Source organism: Gorilla gorilla, chromosome 6 (genome assembly GCF_029281585.2).
Source record: "Gorilla gorilla gorilla isolate KB3781 chromosome 6, NHGRI_mGorGor1-v2.1_pri, whole genome shotgun sequence".
Lineage (NCBI taxonomy): Eukaryota > Metazoa > Chordata > Mammalia > Primates > Hominidae > Gorilla > Gorilla gorilla.
In genome coordinates this window covers 105,987,330-106,013,418 of record NC_073230.2, presented here as the reverse complement: position 1 = coordinate 106,013,418, position 26,089 = coordinate 105,987,330, and the positions used below count along the sequence as shown (strand labels likewise).

The following is a 26,089-nucleotide window of genomic DNA, read 5'->3' as shown; positions in this document are numbered from 1 at the left end:
ACAGATATGACTGTATCAATTCATATAGATATGACTCTATCAAGAGATATGACTCTATATCAATTCATGCATTAATTCACTTATTCAATCTCCAACAAATATTTTATTTCCCACCCTACTCTGTGCTAAGCACTCCACTAGGAAGAGTGAATATAATGATAAGCCAAAACGTGAGTGCTTATTGGTTTCATGCTTTTTCTACCTATTGGGAAGAAAACCATTAATCAAATGTTTTCATCAATAAATATATAATTATAAAAAGAGGAAAGGTTCTGAAGTATAGAAGTATGGTTTCAATGGAGGCTAAAGCAAAGGAGCAGATGTTTAGGGAGGTGCTGCTTAAGCTGAAACCAGAAGGATGAGAGTTAATTAGGTGAGACGGATTAGGAAGGACATTCCAGAGAGAAGGAACAGTGTGTTCTCAAAAGGAAATATAACATGAGAAATAAATGCCTATGTGATAGTAACATATTGTAAATTGAAGCCATGTTAAGAATTTGGTTTTTCTGTTTAGATCTATAGGAATCCATTAAAGGTCTTTAAACATGGCTGTAGATAATTTATTCTCAAACATTTTGATCTCAGGAATTCTTTACACTCAAAAAAAATTAGTCTTCAAAGAACCTTTGTTTATGTGGATAACTACCAATATTAGAAATATAAAATTTCTAATTTTTAATTAAAATTGAAAAGTAGATATTCAAAAATATTTATTAATCAAATTAAATGACAATAACTGCTTTAATGAAAATGTTTTAATGAACATAATCATATATTCCAAACCAAAAAAAAATAGAGGTACTGTTTTATATTTTTTCAAATTTCATTAGTGCATGGCTTAATAGAGGACAACTGCATTCTCTTTCTTTCTCTCTCTTTCATTTCTTTCTTTCTTCTTCCTTCTGTAGAGATGGAGTCTTGCTATGTTGCCTAGGCTGGTCTCAAACTCATGGCCTTAAGCAATCCTCCTGCCTTGGCCTTACAAAGTGCTGGGATTACAGACATGAGCCATACTGTACCTCACCTCTTTTTTCCTTTTAGAGATAGGGTCTCACTCTGTTGCTCAGGCTGAAGTGCAGTGGCCCGATCATGGCTCACTGTAGCCTCAGACTTCTTAAGTCAACCATTGTATTTTGGTATGTGGCATAAGCACTTTAAGAATTTTTCCTATTTAGTCACACGAATATTAGAAAGAAATGCACTGAAGGATTTAGATTTTTAAACAGTTGAACTGATTCATCGAGGATACCCTTAAGTGAAACTCGCATTTTTGCCCTGTAAGAGCATGTTGGTAAATAAATAAAGTGTCTACTAGCATAGTTTCTTGCCACTGCCTTAATTGGAAATAAGTCCCTAGCACTTTCATGCACTATTACTTTGCACTACCAACATAAATATCAACCAAGTGAAAAAGGTAAGTAATTTCAGCGTATTTTGAAAATTTTGACTTTATGAACTTAAAAATCTCGCGGAACCATGGAGGTCTGTGAACCACATTTCGAGAACCACTGTTATAGAGTATAGTTGAGTAATTTTTGAAAGAAAATGAAATAACAAAACACTGTGAGTAAAGTTGTAAAAATATTAGGCTGTAGTTATTTGATCATTTTGATTTAATTTTGTCACATTTTGGGGATATAATTGATAGATGTATTCTTTTCTGGATTAAGCAACTGTTTGACGAAATTAACTTAAAATTTGTAAGTCCAGATATACCCTTACATGTGGAAAAATACCTATAACATATGTCTCCTCGCTCTCTTCCTCTGTCAGAAAACTAATACTGTAGTCCAAAAATTGACAAAATTATCTTCTATATGTTTTATAAACTAAAATACAAATCTTCCAGAGTTAAATAATAATTCATGAGCCAATGATTAGAGATAGTTCGTAGTAGAGAGATGTTTACTTTCAAGAAACTCTAAGCATAAGTCAAAGATTTTATATCCAGCTAACCTGTCTTTCAATTATCAAGCCTATTATTTTAAGCATGAAAGAACTCAGGGAATACTTCACAAAATTTGACTCTCTGAGAAATATATAAGATAAATTTCATCAAATGAAAGAGACAACTAGAGAAACTTCAGCAAAGGGACCGATGGTAATTATTCAATATAATTAATTGTAGAACTAAGATTGAGCAGTACATAGGTTGGTGGAAGAATAGTATGGAAATGTTATATTTATGACAAAGTATAAAGTATGAAACTAAAAATTAATGAATAAAGAAGGGAGAGAGAAAGAGGAAAGCAGAATGGGATTACTGATTTTTGTATAGGTAATAGGTAACAAAGGATGCCATTTAAAACTAACAAACCAGGCAGTCAATGGTCATGTAAGAGGAACAGGAGTTAGACATTATAAAAAGTATAAATAAAAGGAAAACCTTTAGAACAATGATACAAAGCTTTCTTAATTCCAAAAGAAAATTAAAAAACCCAGAGGCCAAGTGGAGAAATATCATGAATATGACATAATATACACAATGATTATAAAATAAAATGCAGAGTTGAGATTAAGCATATCTATTATATCACTAAACATGAGTAAGTTTTAGCTAGCCTATTTTAAAAATTGTTTCAGATTGGCTCACAAAGCAAAGCCTAGTTCTATACTATGTACAAGAAATACAACTAAAATCTGGTTTTATTCCAAATAGTAAAAAATACAGATATTGGCAAGTATGTCAGGCATATGGAATCAATAAGAGTGCAGAGGTTGAGATCTTATTCTCAGATAAAACAGAATTCAGGCCAAAATGCAGCAAACAAGACAAAGAAAGATACTGTATGAAACTAGAAATCCATAAATCATAATGAAGACACAACAGTTATCAATATCCGTGTACCACTTATGTAAAGTTGAAACTACAAAGTAAGATGCATGAATATAGAGGATTTGAGGAGGAGTAAAGATGATAATAATGCAATATTAACAGCGTAAGACAAGGCAAGTGAACTAAAAAACTAGATAAAATATTGAGACACTATAATCAATAAAGTAGATCTCATGGATATGTATCAAACACTATACCCTGATAATAATGAATATGCTTTTATCTTAATCATCTATAGAACATATTCAAAAACTGATCATATATTGAGTTACAAAGAAGACATTAGTGGGTTCTATAAAATGAAGCTATTATCAAATTATGTGATAATACACTCAATGGCTTTCAACTAACCAACTTTTGGGTGAATGGAAAAATATATGAAAAAATACAGAAGTTCTGAAAAATAATGGTAATAAAACACTATATATCAGAATCTGTAAGAGTTAAAGAAATGATCACATGAAAATAAATAGCTTTAAACTCCTATATCATTTCAAGTAATGATTAGAAAATACACATATTCTTCTATCTGCAAGTAATTATTAGAAAATACACATATTCTTCTATCTGCTATCAATAAAAAAACAAAAAATACAATTGGTTTAAATTCCAACTCAAAATCTAGAAAGGAACAACAAAATAAAATAAAAGTAAGTACAAGGAAGGAAATAATAAAGATGTCCACTAAAATTAATAAAGTAGGGAACAGAAAAAAAGTAGATAAAATTAATAAATCAAAATTCTGGTACTTTGAAAAACCCACCAACAAAATAGAAAAATTAATAGTGAATTTAGTTAATGTCATGTGGCTTCTTAACATTACTATTTAGAAATGACATGTGTTCTCTTAACTGTAACACTACTCTCCTCTCAAAGATTTGGTATAAAATGTCTGGTGTCATGAATATACCCTAATACTAATTGGCTCACATTTTGTTTATACATTCTTGACAGATGGGAAACTACAAATCTCACCTTATATGTTTCTTTGAATTTGTGAGGGCAAATTCAGTTCTGGTCACTTAACCATTTTAAATAATCATAAACAAGTCCATTAAAAATCTATCTTTTTTTAAAAGGACCTTCACAGGAAAATAAAGGATCTCTAAAATAAAAATGAGAAAATGAGACAAATCTTAATATCTCCCTTCTTCAATATCTAGAGAAGTTAGGGGGGGAGAAAAAAAAGTAAAATGTAGGAAAGTGTTAATCAGTACCAACAAAGCAAGGAATAGGTTATAGTCTCTGGACAGAAAACCCAAAGAAGTGATGTCTAGGAATGAAAAGGCAGTTTCTGGTAAGGTACAAGTCAGCAGAATTCTTGAGTACAACAGATATCACAAAATCTTGTCAGGAAAAGAGAAATGAATTGACAAAACCCTGAGAATTATTGCTAAATCCCCCATCTTAGGGAAGTAGATGAACAATGAGAGTAGCTAGCCCTAGGAAAAAATCAAAATAAACCTTTGAGAGTGGCAGCCTCGGCTTATCACTATGAAGATTCAAGAGTCTCAGTAGAATCAGGAAAAACAGACATGCCTCCCCATTACTGGAGCTCCAAGATAAAGTAGGGGAAATATGTAAAGCTTAGTATATCTTTTCATAGGAATAACATGCACCTCTGCTTGGTTGAGTGAACACTGACAGAAAACATTTAATCAAATGGTAAAAGAGGTAGCAAAAAACCTAGTTAAATAAGGTGGCAAATCTATCTATCAGGCACCTCTCACTCTTTCCTTTAAAGCCACAGAAAAGTAGATAGCTACTCCTCAATCTCTCAAACCATACCTGGGAGGGAAGGAAAAAGAGGTTTCTAACATGGAAGGGAGGGAGTCAAGGAAAATTCTCTCTTGCTATTTGGAGTCAATAGCAGTTGTGAATAGAATTGATCACACTAATGATCATGATGAAATAGAACAGCAAGACAAATTTTATCTGGGAGAAATTCACTTTTATAGGTCATAGTCTTCCATTATAGGCCTAAAAGCTCAACACACCGCATATGTGAAATTTGTTGTTTTTCACCTTCTCACTTGGGGAGAAAAGTGGAATTAAAAACTTGCTAATTGAAGTTCTCAAGTCATCACATTGCTTGTTTCTTTCTTGGAATGCTTAACTTCACAGGCTTCACAGTGTGATACTTGTGAAATTTTTTTTATAAGTTTCTCTCTGTTCAAAGATTGAACCAGCTTGTTCTTTGCTACTAAAGGAAAAAAGGACGTGCTTACTGAGGTTGTCTCAAAGCAGGTGGTTGCGTTGTGGGTCCATTGCTACCTCTTATATCTGACCTTTTATAGGTTTGTAATGCTTTTGTCTTTTGAAGCAAATACATGGATGGAGGCAAAATCCTCCATGTTTGCAGGTTGGGCAGCAGCTCCAGATCTGCTTGAGCCTTTGAACAAAACAAACAAACAAACAAACAAAAAACAAACAAACAACAAAAAACCATCACACACACAGAGGACATGTGATGATGTTTTATAATTTGGTTTGGATAAAGAGTGAAATGGCATTAGAAAATGCTTTGACCAGCCTTCACTTCTCCTGGTGTCCTGAAACTTACGCTTCTTTGGTTGTATTAAAAGAATAAAAATTAATCCTACTCTAGAGAAGATATTTATCCTATAATGTGGCACAAATCTACAACTTAAGAACAGGGAGGAGAAGAGGAAGGGATGGAGGATGTAGAAGTCATGGTTAAAAAGTCATGGTTAAAAATGAGATGACAAAATAATATATGAGGTGAAAATGGAGATGCCAGATCTAAGAACACTAATAATCACATTTTAAAACTATTAGTGAAGTAGAAACATCATGGAACAAAATGAGATAAGATAGAAATTAAGACTATTGACATGGAGGAAAGAAAGAATTAAGATAATACAGAGAACATAGAGAATAAAGGTAGAGAACAAGGATTGAGGTATGGAGAAGAAAACTATGACACATATAATCGTTTCTCAGAAAAAGTAAATTCAACAGAATAGAAAATAATATCTATTTAAAAATATCAAATTATTTCTCCCAAATAACAGAAGAATAAATCTGTGGACCAAAAGAGCATCCTATATTCCTGGAAATATTGATGAGTTGATACACTGATATATCCATTTAATATTATACTTCAAGAATATAGGAATCATTCTTAAAAGGATTCAGGAGAAAAAGAAATAAGTTCTCTGAAAGATATATCGACGTATAAAGGAAAGTCATTCTGAAATATATAAGACTATGGCAGAGGATACAGCAATGATTGAGTGAAAGAAAGAAGGAAAGAAAGGCAAAAAGGAGGGAGGGAGGGAAGGGAGAAAGAGACAGGGAGGGAGGAAGGACTTGAAGATGAAATCCAGACAATTAATAAAATAAGAAAGTGGAAGAGAACTAATTTACTTGCAATTTAAAACAGAGAATCAACTGATAAAATTTAAAATTAAAATATAGTATTAGGCTGGGGACGGTGGCTCACACCTGTAATCCCAGCAGTTTGGGAGGCACAACTGGATGGATCATTTGAGGACAGGAGTTCGAGACCAGCCTGGCCAACATGGCAAAAACCCGTCTTTACTAAAAATACAAAAATTAGCCGGGCATGGTGGCGCGAGCCTGTAATCCCAGCTCCTCGGGAGACTGAGGCAGGAGAATTGCCTGAACCTGGGAGGCAGAGGTTGTAGTGAGCCAGGATCATGCCACTGCATTCCAGCTTGGGTGACAGAGTGAGACTCTGTCTCAAAAAAAAAAAAAAAAGTATTAAAATGTATAATTATTCAACCTCAATATTTTAAATTTTGTCTCTTAAACTTCATGAAAATTTTTAATAAAGTAATATGGCTAAAATATTTATTGAAATTAACTCATTCGTTTTTTCCTTAAAATACAATTAAATTTAATACAATCATTTTTTGATGAACATGAATATTTTAATTCTACTTTAACAAAATTGATTCTTGCTTTCTCTTTAGCTAAAGTGTTTCTACTAATGTAACTGTCAAATTGGCTTATTTTTATCTTCCACTGTAGTTCTTAAATCACTTTCTGGTGCTTTATTCTCAATTAATAAATACAATGGCCTTCTCACTTTTGAATTTTCTCAGATAAAAATTATATATACATTTTATCTTTGAAAAATATGTGTATGTGATATCTATATGCATACATTTGTACACATACCTCTATCTCTAGCTATCTAATTTGCATTTATAGAGAAACATTACGATTAACAGAATACAATCATCATTTCACCAAAAGAAATAGATTGGTATAATTTCTATTTTACACATGAGAAAAAAGTGGTTTGGGTATTTCAAGTAACTTGCCAAGTCGTTAAATGGCCCTGGCTGAACTTTAATCTAGATCTTCTAATTTTAAGTCTAAGGCTCCTTTCTCTCATGGCCACTTTAGATTTTCTGTGAATAAGATTGCAAAAACACTGACTTCATGGGAATATTCACTTTAAAACATTTTTGTAACACAGTATCAGAATAAAAGAGTTTACAGAGGCTATTTTGCTTTTTTATTTTAGTCACATACTGGACTTTAGAAAGAGGAGATGGCATAGTAAGCAACTCTTTAAATTGTTTAAACAACGGAAGATGTCTTCCAGAAATTATTGTCTATGTAGGCACATTAGGTCAATTATGAAAATTGTTTAGATTAAACAATAAACACAGCAATGCTTTTTTTTGAAATATTCATCATTATGTGAAATTGCTAAAATATGAAAAGTGACTATTAATTGAGAAGATATTTCTTTTTTATTACATTATTGGTGTCTGTACCACTTAACTGGACATAGTATAAAGTGAGTTTACTGTCTCTCAGAATTCTAAGAATTCTATTGCAACCTCAGCAGCTGTTGCCAGTGCAAGACCATTTTAGGCAAAAGTCTCTTTAGAGGCAAGTTTTAAGTAACTGTAAATGAATACAATGTGGAAGAGAAAAGAAGGAAAGAATGATACCGTGTAAAAGAAAAGTCTGCGTAAGAAAAAAAGCAGAGTGAACAAAATTCTCATCCCATTACACTACATTTGCAAATTTTCACTAATAAATACCACATAGCAATGATGTAGGTCACTGGTGCTAGCTAGTGAAGTCTGAATTGGTGTCTGATAAGATGAATATTTAGCCGTGACAGTCTATCACCTCATAATTTGTTACCTAGCTCCCATCACTTATTCCAAATCTATAAAAACTCTAAGATGGATTTTAAAAACCAGGAATTCTGGCTTCTAGCCCCGTGAGATGGCAGGCAAGTCATTAAATCTTCTGCTCTAAATAATTGTGTTGGTTTACTTAGTTTTCAAACCCAGTCATTATGGAAAGTCTTATTAATGCCCTAATAGCTGTTAATAGCCAAAGTAGTGATGTATATTCCCACAAGTGTAATTTGATTTTCCTTCCTTTTATTGTTTCTATTCTACCAGTTTCAAGCCTAGGTGATGAAAGTGATGATCTTTTTCAAATGCCAAAATTACAAAGGTAAATTGTTAGTACAATCCCTGAAGTGATAATTACTCAATAAGCATTAATTCTTTTTATTTCTCCATATTCCCTTATTCTTTTTTAAAAAATTAGATTTTCAATTTGACAAATAATAATTCTAGATATTCATGGAGTACAACGTGATGTTTGATATGTGTTTATAATATGGAATGTTTAAATCATGCTAAGAAATAAACCCATCATCTCACTCAATTATCTTTTCTCTTCCAAAATTTTTGATGCAGTGGAAGACCATTAGAAGCACTTGACAATTTATGCCTAGAAAACATTAGGTTAATTGCTCAGTTCATTCAGAGTAAACCAAAAACCAATAAGATCTTGTATTCAAATATTCAGTAGATTTTAATAGAAATTTCTAAAAAAAAGAAAAAAAAGGACATTTTTCACTTTGCTGAATCTATTACAGAAAGTCAGCTCTCTATAATTTGTCCTGTTCACTAATCTTTCTCTATAATTTCCAATGAGGTGTATTAACATTACCCTGGCGTCTATAATAATTTTACCTAACATGCTGAAATTGTATCTCTCCTTTAAAAGATCAAAGGCCTTCTGACTCTGGTACTCAAGAATTACCTATAATTAGTGCTTTTCTTTTCTGCATACTATATCTTCGAGTAGCAAAGCAAGCTACTCGATTTTTTAAAAAAACAATTCTGATAATCTTATTTGCATTGAATTTTATCTTCTGGTATATCATTGTTTTACAAAGGCTATATTAAAGCCGCTGATATGTTTTAAATTTAATTCCCAGAAATATGTTTTCTGAACAAAGTTTCTTACTTCTACAGAACATTTTATGTGTAGGACAACATAGAAGGAATGAAGAACTGTATTTTTTTAAAGGTTTATCCTAGTTACTGTGTGTTTGAAAGAGGGAAGCAGAATGTAACTATTTTATTCCATAGTAGGTTAGATTTTATTATAAAATAAAAATACCATTATTGTAAGATCTCCTAAGTTCAGCTTGGATAAATTAGCCTGCTTATACAATGAAAATTGTATGAAAATGGAGCCACTAGCTAGCTCCCTTATTCAGATCCCTTTTTTTCTATGTATCTAACAAATGACTATAAACGTCTGAGTCCAGTTTTCACTAACACGTACTATGATTGAAGAGTTATAAAGAGAATTCCTAAGACAGAATTTGTTAAGTTCTTTAGGTTCAAATATAAATTATTTATTTAGAATGCAACTCACTGGATTTGGTTTTCAAGTAAAAAAGAATCTTCGCCCTTCAAATTTTTCAAGAAATATAATTTTCCACTCTCTCATAGTATAAACTCATCTGCAATCAAGTGGATAATATTATACTATTGTCAATGACAAATACCAATTGAATCACTTGAAAAATAACATGTAAACTTCTGTCATTGTATCTTGTTTTTTATCAACCATTTTAAATACAGTATATATTACTACCCTCACTTTAAAAAAAGGAGACTGACTAATTGACAAAGGTCACACAACTGGATTAAATGTTTCCATCAAGATAGCCCAGGATTATTGGCAACATTGTGGTAATCTATTATGTGATAATAATTTGGGGCCAAATTCATGTGTGTACTCCTAGGTGTGTATAAGTTGTGGAGACAGGACTGGTTATTTATGGGGAAATTAGCATTAGTGTGTGTATAAAGTGGGGAATTGGGGACCCAGGATTTGTGGGGAGTATATTCTGGAAAGATGAGTTACAATCAAGACAGGGAATAAATGCTTACCCATTTCCTTTCCAAAACATTAGCTTATGAAAGCATACTTCTTTTTTTTTGTTTGTGTTATATAGGGAGTTACAACAGACTCAAATGGTAACAACAATGTATTTCATTCGTTGAACAACGCTTGCTCTTCAGACGTTTTATATATTCCATGTACAGCCTTAAAGAACTGTCCCTTATTTATCTTTGTCTTTGTAGCCCATAGAAAAGTCAGCTAGTCTATATTAGATGTTTAATAAACAAATTTGTATTATTTCTCTAATCTTTCCAGCAATCCTACAAGGTAGATATCATTTCCACCTCTTTTGGAAGAAAGTAATTTATCAGCTCTAACTCAAAAACCCATGCTTGTCCCATGCTACTAAGCTGAGGCCATTGATGAGAGGTATTTCGGATATTTTTTTTCAAATCTATGGTTTCACCCAAAATAAATGATTGTCAATCTATTAATTTCATTTTTATTTATATGTATATCAGAGCCTCTATTATTGAAAGCTATGGGGTGGCCTCCTAGCACATTCTCATGTTTTAGGGCTAAGTGGGGGCTGAGGGAAGAGGCATTTTTAAGTGTTTTCATTAATTTTTTTTCCCCAAGGAAGAATAATTCTGTAAGCTTTCATTAATACCTTTATTTGAAATAACCCAGATTCAACGAGATATTTTATACAATAAGGCAGGCATTCTGGCCTAATAAGATTTAAAAGTTCTGTGAAAGTAGGACAAGCCTGCACATTCTCTCTGTATTCTGTTATATAAAGAAATCCTTTCTTTCTGAGATAAAGCCAGAAAGAACACAATTTTAAGCAGAAGAAAAGTTTTTTCTGATTGATCTCCTTCAGTGTTTTTTTTGGCATTTTTGTCCTTTTGGTATGTGCTTCTTAGCATTTATTTTACTGTGTCTGAAAATAACCAGATTTCTTTAAATTTTTTTGTAAGGGAAAGCCTCTTACTATTTTATAGGAGACAACAACAACAAAAATGTTTCACTATTACAGAGGAAAAACTGAAATTGTAAGTGGACATTACATTTAAAACATCTAGAGTTTTGAAATAATTTCTAAAAGCCTCAAGACCACAAAGCCCAGGAATAAGGTAGGAGAGCTGGTATGATAGACCAACATGCTGGCAAAGTCTCCTTCCAGAAAGCGGTCAAGCTTAACAAAACAAGGTAGTTTCCTGAGTTCCGAAGGCCTTGGCTACAACTCCCAAGCATTTATATTGACTTTTGATCTAAAAGCAGAGCACCCACCCAGGAGAAGTAGTGGGTCTGTATATCTTCTTTAAACTCAGAATAACATTAGGATCGTCATATAACCCATTTAGAAAATAAAACCAGAAAAAAGTATAATGTAAGAAAAACTAGGAGCTCCTGTGAGGAAAAATAATCTGTGTCTGTAAGTGAGAAGCTACCAATAGCTGTAGAACAATCTCCAGCTTCTCCCAGGAGTGGATGGTGGTGACCCTGCAGTCAGATAACCTCTGAGTGAACCTGTGAAGACCTCCTGAATGAACGTAAATAGCGGTGGCAGTCAAATGTTCCATTGGTCCATTAGGTTACTTGCATCATTTCTCCCTCTTTGTCCTTAAATTAATTTTATCACTCTTAAAATGCAATAAATGTGATCCTCCTTGCAGTTTTAACTGACTCTCTGGTTTTATGCTTTCTTTAGATGCAACATACAGTAATATTTTACTGTTCCATTCTATAAAACCCTTTCTCAACCCTATTTTTCCAGCTAACACTTCCTTAACTTAACTAACACTTAACTAACACTAGCTTAAGCTAACACTTCCTTCCTCCCTTCCTTAACTGTCATGCTAGATAAAAGAGCAAACTCTAATTCCACCCCAATTATTTGTTCTTAATCCACTTGTGTTATTTTTCTTTTTTTTTTTATCTCTTCAGTTCCCCTCTTCATTAGTCTCTTGCCTTCTTTTGCCCCAAGAGGAAGAACACTATGAACTTCATCACCTGGGTTTCCTTAGCTTCTGACTTCCAGGGTTTCAGTAATAATTACCAGCAAGAAATCTGAAGTAAGAGGAGAGAGCCCAGGGTACCTATATCCTTCCGTCATCCAATCCTGTCTGTTGTGGCATTGCTTTGCAGAGGTTATGACTTCCTACAAGGCTGTAGCTCTTATCCGGGATCCCCTCCAACATGGCGATAGCTCTTGCTGGATTCTGGCAGCAGCCTCCCTCCTCATGATTCTTTAGACCTAAAGGTAGTAATGGCTTTTTGTTGGGGTTAGTTCCTGTGTGCTTGCTTCATCTTCCCTAGTTAGTTCCTTTCACCTTCTTCCCTTTGTAAGAGCTCATTTCATTAAATTCTTTTTAACTACCCTCTTGAACATGTCAGCTGATTCTTGCTAGGACCTTATGTAAGAGCCACTATTGCATATGAAGTTAGATAAGAATCCAGAATTTTTTTCTCTTTATAGGGAGGTATTCTCCCAATTCCATCTATTAGACAGTCCCATTTGACTTGTGATGCCACTTTTGGTTCTCACGTATTCCTGGATCTATCTCTGTGCGTTGTACACCGTGCCATTATTCCTTTCACTTTGCACAAGTACCAGACCATTTTTATCATTATATCTTGATACCTTGCAGGGTAACTTTATCCTTGCATAAGTCAGGATAGACTAGATTCTGCTGCAGCAAAAAAAGTTGCTTTTGTTTTCCTATAGGTATCTTGGTTATTTTATATGTTAATTCCAAAATACTTTAATAATTTTTTAAAAGATTGGTTTTAGAGCAGTTTTATGTTCACAGCAAAATTGAGAGGAAGGTACAGAGATCTCCTGTATACACCCTGTCCCCAGACATACTTAGCCTCTCCCATTATAAACACTTTCCACCAGGGTAGTTCATTTGTTACAATTGATACACCTACAATGACACATCATGATACATCAGTATCACCCAAAGTCCAACATATAAATTAAGGTTCATTCTTGTTGTACATTCCAGGGGTTTGGAAAAATACATGACATATATCCACCATTATAGTATCATAAAGTATTTTACTGCCTCCCAAGTCTTCTGTGTTCTGCCTATTCATTCCTCCTCCCCGCTAAACCCCTGGCAGCCACTGATCTTTTTGCTGTTTCCATAGTTCTGCTTTTTCCTAATGTCGTATAGTTGAAACAAAGTAGATATAGACTTTTTAGATTTTTTTCATTTAGTATGCATTTAAGTTCCTTCCATGTCTTTCATAGCTTTATAGCTCATTCTTTTCAGTATTGAACAATATTCCATTGTCTGAACAATAAACCACAGTTTATTTATCCATTCATCTACAGAAGGACTTGTTTGCTTCCAAGATTTGGCAATTATGACTTAAGATGCTATAAACATCCATGGGCAGGTTTTTTTGTGGTCATGAGTTTTTAATTCCTTTGGGTAAATATTAAATAGCATGATTGTGGAATCATATAGTAAGAGCATATTTAATGTCGTATAAAATCGCCAAACTGTTTTCCAAAGTGGCTGTACCATTTTGCATTCCCACTGGCAATGAATGAGCATTCCTGTTGCTCCACATCTTCTCCAGCATTTGGTGATGTCAGTGTTCTGGATTTTCATCATTCTAATGGGTGTGCAGGGGTATATCACTGTTGTTTAATTTGCATTTCCTTGATGGCATATGATATAGAACATCTTTTCATATGCTTATTTGCCATCTATACATTTTTGGTAAGGTGTCTGTTAAGGTCTTTGCCTCATTTTTTAAATTTGTTGTTTGCATTCCTTAAAGTTCTTTTTATAGTTTGGATAACAGACCTTTATAAGTCTTTTGTAAATATTTTTTTCCCAGATTGTGGGGCTTATAGTTTTATTCTTTTGACAGTGTCTTTCTTGGATCAGAAATGTTGTAATTTTAATGAAGCCCGATTATTGAATTTTTCTTTCATAGACTGTGCCTTTGGTGTTATCCCCCCAAATTGTCTAGATTTTCTCCTATGTTATTTTCTATGAGTTTTATAGATTTGCATTTTGCATTAAAGTCTATAATTCATTTTATGTTAATTTTTATAAAGCATGAGTTCTGTGTCTAGGTTAACTTTTTTGCATGTGGAGGTCCAATTGTTCCAGCACCATTTGTGAATAGATAAAACACTTTTTAGTTTTGATATTATGAATAATATTATTATTGTTGTTACTGTTATTATGTATCTATGGTAACTTACTGGTGATATGAATAAATTCTTATTAGTTTTAACACTGATCTCTTGATTTAGTCAGTTTTTCTATATAGGTGTTCACATTGTTAACAAATAATTGGTTTTATTTTTTCCCTTGCAATTTTTATGCACCTTTGCATCTAATTTCATTTTCTTTTCATACTTATTAACCAAAACCAATACTAGGTTAAATATTAGTAGAAATAGTGGGCATCCTTGTTGAGCTAAGGGCATGAGCCAAAATCTATCCAATACGTAAAATAATGTTTTAATGAAATGTAAAAACTGGGCTGGGCGTGTAATCCCAGCACTTTGGGAGGCCAACGCCGGGAGACCACTTGACGTCAGGAGTTCCAGATCATCCTGGCCAACATGATGAAACCCTGCCTCTACTAAAAATACAAAAATTGAGCCAAGGGCATGAGCCAAAATCTATCCAATATGTAAAATAATGTTTTAATAAAATGTAAAATCTGGGCTGGGGATGGTGACTCATGCCTGTAATCCCAGCACTTTGGGAGGCCAAGGCTGGCAGATCACTTGAAGTCTAAAGTTCCAGATCATCTTGCCCAACATAGTGAAACCCTGTCTCTACTAAAAATACAAAAATTAGCTGGGTGTGGTGGCGTGTGCCTGTAATCCCAGCTACTCAGGAGGCTGAAGTGGAAGAATCACTTGAACCCAGGAGGTGGAGGTTGCAGTGAGCCAAGATCGTGCCACTGTACTCTAGCCTGGAAGACAGAGCGAGACTCCATCTCTCTCTTTCTCTCTCTCTCCTCTCTCTCTCTCTCTCTCTATATATATATATATATATACACACACACACACACATATACACATATGTGTATATGTATAGATATACATATATGTGTGTGTATATATAGATACACACACACACACACACACACACATACATACACACATACATATATATAAAACCTTGCTTCTCCAGTTCTTTTAGTTGTGATGTTAGGTTGTTAATTTGAGACATTCCCAACTTTTTAATGTTGATGTTTAGTGCTATAAATTTCCCCTTAACACTGCCTTAGGTGTGTCCCAGAGATTCTGGTATGTTGTAACTTTGTTCTCAATAGTTTCAAAGAACTTCTTGATTTCTGCCTTAATCCCAATCACAACTGCCACAAGAAGAATAAAATACCTAGGAATACAGCTAACCAGGGAGGTGAAAGCTATCTACAATGAGAATTACAAAATACTGCTCAAAGAAATCAGAGATGACACAAACATATGGGAAAACATCCCATGCTCATGGATCGGAAGAATCAATATCATGAAAATGACCATATTGCCCAAAGTAATTTACAGATTCAATGCCATTCCTATCAAAACACCAATGATATTCTTCAGAGAACTAGAAAAAATATTTTAAAATTCATATGAAACCAAAAAAGAGCATCAATACCCAAGACAATCCTAAGCAAAAAGAACAAAGTAGGAGGCATTATGCTCCCCTACTTCAACCTATACTACGGGGCTATAGTAACCAAAACAGCATGGCACTGGTACAAACACATGGACCAATGGAACCGAATAGAGAGCCCAGAAATAAGGCTGTACACCTACAACTATCTGATCTTTGGCAATGCTGACAAAAATGAGCAATGGGGAAAGGGGTCTGTCTTTAATAGACCTTGCTGAGGTCAGCTAAGCCAGTTGACTAGCTATATACAGAAGATTGAAACTGGACCCCTTCCTTACACCATATGCAGAAATCAACTCAAGATGGATTAAAGACTTAAATGTAAAACCAAAAAGTATAAAAACCCTGGAAGATTTACCTAGGTAGGTAATATCTAGTTCCCTCTGGACGTAGGAATGGACAAAGATTTTATAATGAAGACGCCAAAAGCAATTGCAATAAAAGCAAAAATTGACAAATGGGATCTAAGAAAACTAAAGAGTTTCTAAAGAAACTATCAAGAGAGGAAACAGACAAACTACAGAATGGGAGAAAATTTTTGCAAACTATGCATCTGACAAATATCTAAATCTAATATCCAGCATCTACAAGGAACTTAAACAAATTTACAAGCAAAGGCAAACGACCCCATTAAAAAGTGAGAAAAGGACATGAACAAGCACATTTCAAAAAAAGACATTCATGCAGCCAACAAGCATATGAAAAAAAGCTCAATATCACTGATCATAGAGGAATGCAAATCAAAACCACGATGAGATACCATATCATACCAGTCATAATGGCTCTTATTAAAAAGTCAAAAAAATAACAGATGCTGGCAAGGTTGTTTAGAAAAAAGAACACTTGCACGCTGTTAGTGGGAGTTCAACCACTGTGGAAAGCAGTTGAGTGATTTCTCAAAGACCTTAAAACAGAACTATCATTTGACCCAGCAATCCTATTACTGGTATATACTCAAAGGAATATAAATCATACTATTGTAAAGACACATGTATGCATACTTTCATTGAATATTGTTTTACTTTGTTTGTGGCATCATTTGCTGAACAAAAGTTTTAATCGTTAGTCTTTTACATTATGGTTTTCAGTTTAAAATTTCTTTATTATTTGGCCATCAGGTAGATATTTATTTTCTTCTGAAAGTTTTAGAATGTTACTTTTTATTTTGAATACTTAAACCACTCACAGTTATTTTTTGTTGCTTTTTACAATGTGAAGCACTAGTATTTTTTTTCCATGTAGGCAACCGATTTTCTCTGAGTCTTATTTATTTATCTGCCATGCCTTTCAATTTTTTTTATAAATAAAGTTTCCTGACCCTTGAGGATTTTTTCCTGGCCATCTGTTCAGTTTCTTTGGTCTGCTAGATTATACCTGTGCTGTACTAAAATATTTTATGTAATATTATACTTGATAACTAGAAACAGCTCTATTTTATCATTTTTCTTCAAAATTTTTTTAGTCCTTTGGCCTTTTATGTAAATTTTAGGGTCAACTCTCAAAATTCAACAGCAAACTTTATTTTTGTTATTTAATTGAACTTTCATGACATTTATATATTAACTTCTTGTTAATATATCAATCTTCATGATATTCATCTTTATGACATACTGTATTCGCGTCTTCTTTTGTGAACATCAACAATAGTTTTTTTACTTTCTCATACAGATATTATGAGTATTTTGTTAGATATATTTCCTGAAGTCTTAGACTTTGTGCTGCTATTGTTAAAAAGTTCTTTTTAAAACCGTGTTTTGAAGTGGTCATTGCAGGTGACATAGGAAAGATATTGCTTTTTGCCTTGATTTTTTCTCTTTGTCTGGTTTTCACATAATTTTTTTACCAGCTTTATTTTGAATAATAACTGAATAATATGTATCTTTTCATCCTCCCTTTTCAACCTTTCTGTGAGATCCAACTTTAGATGCATTTTCTGTAAACAACATGTAGTTAGATATATTTAATTACTTTGATTAACTTTGTCTTTTATTTGATGATTTAAGTGAATCAACATGAGTTTGTGGTGATTTGGAATTAATCATGTGTTTTTCAAATTCCTTTTTCATTGTACTTTTTCTACTCTTTTTCTTCTGCATCCTTAACGAAAGCTTTTAGCTATCAGTAACAGAAAATCTTACTTAGAATGAAGAAACAAACAAGAAATTTTTTTTCTGATGTAACAAGAAATCTAGAGGTAGACATAGGTTTACCACCTCAATATTGGTTTAGGAACTGGGTTTGTTCTTTATTTTTGCTCTCTGTTTTTTTTTCTTTCTTTTTTTAGACAGAGTCTTGCTCTGTTGCCCAGGCTGGAGTGCAATGGCTGTAATTTTTATTATTCGTTTTCATCATTTTTGTCTCATCGTTGCAAGATGCCTGCTACATACCCAGGGATCACTTTTGCCTTCTGGACAATAGTATTGGTAAGGGATATAAGGGTTTTACATCACAGGGTTCTTGGAAAGATGAAATGAACTAATAGAGTGCTCAGCATATTTTAAGCTCTCAATAGGTGTTAGTTATCAACAGTTGTTCTACAACAGAAATTACTCCTTACCATCCAGTTATTGTAAACCTCTTTCTGACTAAAAGTTCAGCTAATATGCTGTACTACATTTGGTTGGCAGGAACACCACATTTATAACTCCAGAGGGTACCATTCACAAACTGGTTTATGTGAATAGTGCCTCCTGAAATTGGCTGTTTACATCTTACTTGTCCATATATGGGCAGTACTGGTCTCAGGCCTCTTATTACATGAGACATTCAAGATTATTACTGTTTTTGATAAATACAAAATACAATTGCCATTAAAGTTGAAATTATTAAGTAGAGAATTTAGTAATCTATCTTAAACGAACCAATAGAACGTTTGTTCTGTGGACTAATTGCTATGGTTCCCCACTTCTTTTGAAAACCTGCTATCAATTTTCAGTCTTCCGGATTGATTGAAGATTGAAGTTAACCACCACTCTCTCCCAAGATGCCTTCTTAATGGAAAATACCTATCATCTCCCCAAATGCTTGAACAGCAAAATAAGCCTCTTGTATGTTTTTTGTTTGTTTGTTTGTTTGTTTTGTTTTGAACGGAGTCTCGCTCTGTCGCCCAGGCTGGAGTGCCGTGGCGCGATCTCCGCTCAATGCAAGCTCTGCCTCCCGGGTTCACGCCATTCTCCTGCCTCAGCCTCGTGAGTGGCTTATTTGTTCTTATTCTCAGTTTACATAGTGATACTACAAATAAGTGGTTACTAACAATATTAGAATTCTTCTAAGCCCACATATGTCTGACATTTTCCTCAAATGGTAAAGACAGTATCTGTAACAAAAATTTATTTTTTTGAGACAGTCTCAAATAAATAAAAGAAGCTTGAAATTGTAAAAATTGGGTGAATCATAATATTCAGATTGGTTGTTGTATGTTGAGAGTACACCATTTGATGCTGCAGGGATTGGGCTATAACTTTAGCTCACATAATTTAATTCTTGGGAACAGACTCAAAAGCAGTTCCTCATAGTGGATTTGTATGAGTTTTCTGAGAAAGAAGAAAAGTAAACTATTTTTAAATAATCAAAACACTAATAAATATTCAACAAATAAGAGAAATAAATAAGCAGTAATTCTGAAAAGAAATAAATTAACAAAAAATCAATAGATTGAAAAAATTTTTCATTTACCCAAATTAATTTATAGAAATGCTTCATTTCAGGTAAGGTAAAGATCATGCTCCTGACAATGTTTAATATAAATTTAATTAAATATCTTTATTATATTATGACTTACAACATAAAGAAACTACCATTTTTTGTTTATTTCTTCTAAAAATAACCAACAACCCCCTCCAGCCCCCCAAAAAAACTCAAAACAGAGTACATGTGCAGAACGTGTAAGTTTGTTCCATAGGTATACGTGTGCCATGGTGGTTTGCTGCAACTATTTACCCGTCCTTTAAGTTGCCTCCCTTTGCCCCCATACCCCCCAACAGGCCCTGATGTGTGTTGTTCCCCTCTCTGTGTCGATGTGTTCTCAATGAGTAACTGCCATTTCTGCTAATGCATGTAATTACATTTGTGTTGTTATGATATATATTGGTTTTCATCCAGGGTTCCTGGTTTATAACTCCCACAGCCCTTATTACAGTCTTTTGTTACAATGTTGGGTGTGTGAGGCCTCAAGGGCAGGCCTCAGGAAACAGAATCTCTCTCCTGCCCTCCTTTCAGCTGCCCCAAGGCAGAACTCTAATCTTCTCCCACCTTTCTGATGTGAGTCTTAAGACCCTCCCCAGGGAAGGTCCCACCCTGTACTCTGTGGGAAGAAATGTTGACATCATGAAGCTTCCATAAAAACCCGAAAGGATTGGGTTTGAGGAGCTTCTGGAGAGCTGAACACATGGAGGTTCCTGGAGGGTGGCATGCCCAGGGTGGGCATGGAAGATTCTCACCCCTTCCCCCATACCTTGCCCTGCACATCTCTTCATCTGTGTCCTTGATAGTAAACCTGTAAACATAAGGTTTCCCTGAGTTCTGTGAATTGTTTCAGCAAATTAATCATACCCACAGAGGAGATCACAGGAACCCCAACTTGAAGCCAGTCGGTCAGAACTTTCTAAGGCCCAGACTTGTGACAATACTTGTGTGTATTGGGAGGCAGTCTTGGGGACTGAGCCCTCGACATGTGGGTTCTGACACTAGCTCCAAGTAGATAGTGTTGGAATTAAATTGGAGGACACCCAGCTGGTATCTGTAATTTGGTGTGTGGGGAAAACAGCCCCCTAACCTCTGACGTTTGGTCACAGAAATCTCTGTTGCTTGTTGTGGTGTGAGAATTGTGGAAAAACATGATTTGAGGAGAGTTTTCTTGAAATAACATTCCCTTCCTTTTCCAGAAAAAAATCTTCTATACATAAATGCTCAGTTACAGCATGCAAACTACTAATAATTTATTTCATTATTTTCATTTATTTTGCTTAAATCACAGGGACTGGCTATGTCTGTTTTAGAGGACTGATTTTACAGTGCATCCAATATTGTAAATCTACTGTGGCAATATATGCTTAGCCAGAAGAAGTCGAAAGAGAAGAGAGTAGAATGTTCTATTCTGGAAATAGTTTTCATGTCACATATAAAAATGATATACTAAATGAATTATGTATAAATTCTAAATGAGCTTTGAAACTTTTTTACGTTAATATAAAATAGTATAGAATATCAAAATCCATTTCAGAAATTTACTACGGTTCACTGTTATGTTTTTCATTTCAAGCAAAACTCTTCTAAAGTTTCCATAATATAAATATATTTGAAAGTGTCTTATATGTTAGTATATACAGAGATGCCTTAACACAATCTCTTATCTGTCTAGTATCTTTTCTCCTCTTTCACCACTATCTCAAGAACATCTACTCCCAAATGCATATGGTTCTCTTAAGCTGGAAACCACCATACTCAATTTTCTTTGTCACAATGTTTGTTCCAGGTAAGTGCATCTGACCCACATAGGAAAAACCAGAGTGCTTCACTGAGGATGTTAGACATATTTTCTCCTTTGGGTCAAGAGTGTAAAACTAGGCCTCAAAGGAGCCAGCAACTTCATCCCTTGCCTTATAGAACAACCTGAGAAAAGGCCAACTTTCAGAGAAAAGCTGAGAAAAGATGTGAGAACTAAATAGGCTTGAGGCTGGTCTTTCCTGAGACTATAATATCTACATGTGAATTTCTTAGTATAGCCACCAGTAAACATTCTTTGGTTTTGAGTTTGTTTGTGGAGTTTTCCATCTCTTACCAGTGAAAATACTGCCTTATCTTAGAGTTAAAGAAATATCACATTTAAAAATTGCACCCTAGAGGGCCGGGTGCAGTGGCTCACCCCTGTAATCCCAGCACTTTGGGAGGCCGAGGCGGGCAGATCACGAGGTCAGGAGATCGAGACCATCCCGGCTAACATGGTGAAGCCCCATCTCTACTAAAAATACATTTAAAAAAAAAATTAGCCGGGCATGGTGGCGGGCTCCTGTAGTGCCAGCTACTCAGGAGGCTGAGGCAGGAGAATGGCGTGAACCTGGGAGGCGGAGATTGCAGTGAGCTGAGATCACACCACTGAACTCCAGCCTGGGCGACAGAGCGAGACTCCATCTCAAAACCAAACAAACAAACAAAAATTGCACCCTAGATGTAATGAAAAATTTAATGAATGTTAAAATTATTCAATATTGTTTTTAAATTAATTAAAAATAATTTAGGTATAAGAAAACATAAAGAACATATCATAAGAACCCATGCAATGGCTGGTCAGCTTAAGAAATCGAACAAATTCAGATGAAGCCAATAGGGTAATCCTTTCCCAATTGCTTCTCTCTCTCTTACCCCTGAAGTAATCATTATTAACTTGATTATTATAATTACCTTGTTATTTTAATTATATATAATTATATATGTATAGTTATATGTATGACATGTATGTATATATAGACACATACATACATGAATCCAGAAGCAATAGGCAAATTCTTAGCCCTTCTCACTGTATTAAATGATAAACCTGATACAGACATCATCATTTCTTTCCTGAATAATTGCAACAAATATTTGGAGGTCTTTCTTCTTTGACCCTTTTTCCCTTCAGAATATTCTCAGAAGAGTAATTAGGATCATCCTTTTAAAACTTGAGCCAGACTGTTTCATTCCTCACCTCAAAACCCTCCAATACTGTCCCACACCATGTTGTAAGTGAGAGTTCTTGCAGTGTTCAACAAGGCTTCTATTCTCTCTCTGACCTCATCACCTACCATTCTCTCCACTGCTCACTTCACCTGGGTCATACTCTTCCTGAAGGTGCTGGGCACACTTCTGCTGGTCATCCGGGAAAGTTATTTGTAGGATTCACACAGCTCTCTCCCTCATTTTCTTCAGTGATTACCTAAATGTCATTTTCTTGTGAGGCCTTTCCAGATAATATTATTTCCAAGATGGTTTTTTTTTTAATTGCAGATGCCCAGAATTGAATTGCCCGTATTCATCAATTCACAGCACACAACCGCACAATTAACATCTGTCTCTGCCAGAAACTGTATTTGTTTGGTACTTTGTTTAGTTTATATTTTTCCCTTTTATCTTCCTAACTTTATCATCCTCATTACCCTCCCAACCAAAGGCAACCAGTCTTGAGTATTTAGTGTATTTCTTTTCAATTCAACTTCTATGTATTTGTTTACATGAATGTTTACAAAAAGGTATATCTGTGAGAATATCTAGTTTGGCTTTCTATCTATTTATTCTGAACTAAAATAATATCATGCTGTGAATCTCATTATTTGTACTAATTTATTTCTCAAATCTATATTTTTGAAATCTATTGATTTTATTATATGTAGATCTAGATAATTTTTTTCTGACAGTTGCATGGTATTCCATTACTTTCCTATATTTTATGTATCTGTTCCTCTAGTTATGGAGAAATAAATATATTGCCTCCAGCTTTTTACAACCACAAAAAACTGGAAAACATTTCTTTACTAATGCCTTTGTAAATGTTTACTTAACAATTAATTTAAGTTTCTTCGGTATTACTTTATATTTCATTTTTTCCTTTAGCATCACAAAACAATTCTTCTTTATTATTCTAGGATAGTGGTCCTCTACCTTTTTGGCACTAGAGACTGGTTTTGTGGAAGACAATTATTCCATGGATTGGGGGCTGTGGGGGATGGTTTCAGGATGAAACTGTTTCATCTCAGATCATCAGGCATTAGATTCTCATAAGGAGCACACAACCTAGATCCATCACATGCGCAGTTCACAATAGGATTCGCATTCCTAAGAGAATCTAATGCCACTGCTGATCTGACAGGACGCAGAACTCAGGAGGTGATGCTCGCTTGGCTGCCACTCACCTCCTACTGTGTGGCCTGGTTTCTAACAGGCCACAGACCAATACAGGTCTGTGGTCCTAGGGTTGGGGACCCCTGTACTAGAAGAAATAAAGCTTTCAAAGTTATAAGCTAAGAAATTATTCTATATATTTCTATAGCCCACTATCTTTCCATCTCTCAATCATTTCAGCTCATAGTTTTGCAAAAGAGATAGAACTTAAAAAGATCATTACAATTGCAGGGTGATTGGTGCAATGATGGAGGCACTGACAGGAGCAAGAGAAAACTTCCTTAACAGAGCCAGCTGGAGAGCGCCCACAGATAGGTTCTTGAAAAAGTAAGCTGAGGGGTGGGTCTCAAAGGATGAAAAGGTGTTTTCCAGGATCAAGCATTTTGGGAACGGGTGATCATATTAAGCAAAGAGAACAGCAGGAGCAAACTTAACAAGAGAAACTGCAGAGCCTGTGTGGAAGACTCAACACAATTTTGATATAACCAGATGTAAAGTGGGAGAAAGGACATGTCAGGAGATAAACTGGAGAAGTAGAAAGAGGGGCTGGTTGTGGTAAAACCTAGCTAGAGTTATATGGTTCATGAGGTCCACAGAAATATTTTATGCTAGAGAGTGACAAAGTCAGATTAGATAGCGGCTGTAAAAGAGATGTGAAGATGATGATAATTCATCTTCAAAAACTTCTAAGGTAGATTAGGAGATCAGTGTGGACACTAGGCATTTCTTTTGGTGAAATGTGATGGAAACCTGAAGTTAGGCAGTAGTTAGAATGAAAAAAAGGAAAGAGATTTAAGAAATCCTGAAGAGGTAAAATCTGCAAGGATTTGGCAATTGCCTAACCGTGGAAATGAGACAGTGATTAGAAGAATAATGTAACTAAAACCAAACCTGAGATATAAAATACAGGAGGAGAAGAAATTTACAGGTTAAGAGCCATAGTATTTTCTTCTATCCTCTAGCAAAACAAACAAACAAAACTAAAATCCGATATATTTTCTATACCAATAAATTTGCATATTTAGAGTTTTAAATCTTAAAAGTTTGTTTAAATCGTTAACAAATTATTCTTAATTAGTTAAACAATTATGTTTAAGGAACATAAAATTGTATATTTCCATAACATATCTCCATATTATCCTGTTTGCCATTACAACAATTCAACCTAGATTGATTCTAGATCGTATTTTGCAAAATGAGTAATTAGTGACTCATTAATTAATAAAGACACAACTTTTTGTTTTGATACTTTAAGTTCTGAGGTACATGTGCAGAGCATGCAGGTTTCTTATAGGTATACACGTGCCATGGTGGTTTGCTGCACTCATCAACCTGTCATCTACATTAGGTATTTCTCCTAATGCTATCCCTCCCCTAGCTCCCCACCCCCCAACAGGCCCTGGTGTGTGATGTTCTCCACCCTGTGTACATGTGTTCTCATTGTTCATCTCCCACTTATGAGTGAGAACATATGGTGTTTGGTTTTCTGTCCTTGTGTAAGTTTGCTGAGAATCATGGTTTCCAGCTTCATCCATGTCCCCGCAAAGGACATGAACTCATCCTTTTTTATGGCTGCATAGTATTCCATGGTGTATATGTGCCACGTTTTCTTTATCCAGTCTATCACTGATAGGCGTTTGGGTTGGTTCCAAGTCTTTTCTATTGTGAACACACAATAAACATACGTGTGCATGTGTCTTTATAGGAGAATGATTTATAATTCTTTGGGTATATACCCAGTAATGGGATTACTGGGTCAAATGGTATTTCTAGTTCTAGATCCTTGAGGAATAACCACACTGTCTTCCACAATGGTTGAACTAATTTACACTCCCACCAAGAGTGTAAAAGCATTCCTACTTCTCCACATCCTCTCCAGCATCTGTTGTTTCCTGACTTTTTAATGATAGCCATTCTAACTGGCATGAGATGGTATCTCATTGTGGTTTTGATTTACATTTCTCTAATGACCAGTGATGATGAGTTTTTCTTCATGTGTTTATTGGCTGCATAAATATCTTCTTTTGAGAAGAAGACACAACTTTTAAAAGCAGGTTTTTAAATAACTCAATAATTTCATCTCATTCTATTGTTTTAACCCATGCCACAATTATTTATTTCCAGGAGCATTTTAGTAGAATATTTTATTTAAAATATATTTAAATACTTTATTAAGAAAAATATGAACAAGAAAATGATTAACTTTAGTTCTACAAAAGTTTAAAATATCACATGACATGCTAGACAAATCTCAATCTGAGACTGCTAATCCATGTTCCTAAAGTCATTGGAAAATGACATTCTGGAAATAGATCATATTCAGAGCTCTAAAACACCCATAAACCAATGAGCAACAGCTCATATTAATTTTACTCAGATAAACTTACAGCTGACTATTAAAAAAACGCTGTAAATTGGCTGAGGAATAACACAGCAGTCTCAACATCAAACTAAATCGCAAAATTTGACCTAAATTTTGACCCAGCCAAGTCATCATTAATTAAAAGGAAATGAACTCAAACTATCAGACTATCAAAAG

At 34.4% G+C, this 26,089-nt stretch overlaps 1 protein-coding gene across 5 annotated transcripts in view; it reads right to left on the bottom strand.

Moving 5' to 3' along the window:
• The window catches only part of PCLO (piccolo presynaptic cytomatrix protein), a 403,311-nt gene that overhangs the window by 7,891 nt on the left and 369,331 nt on the right, over window positions 1–26,089 (bottom strand). The window lies entirely within an intron of this gene.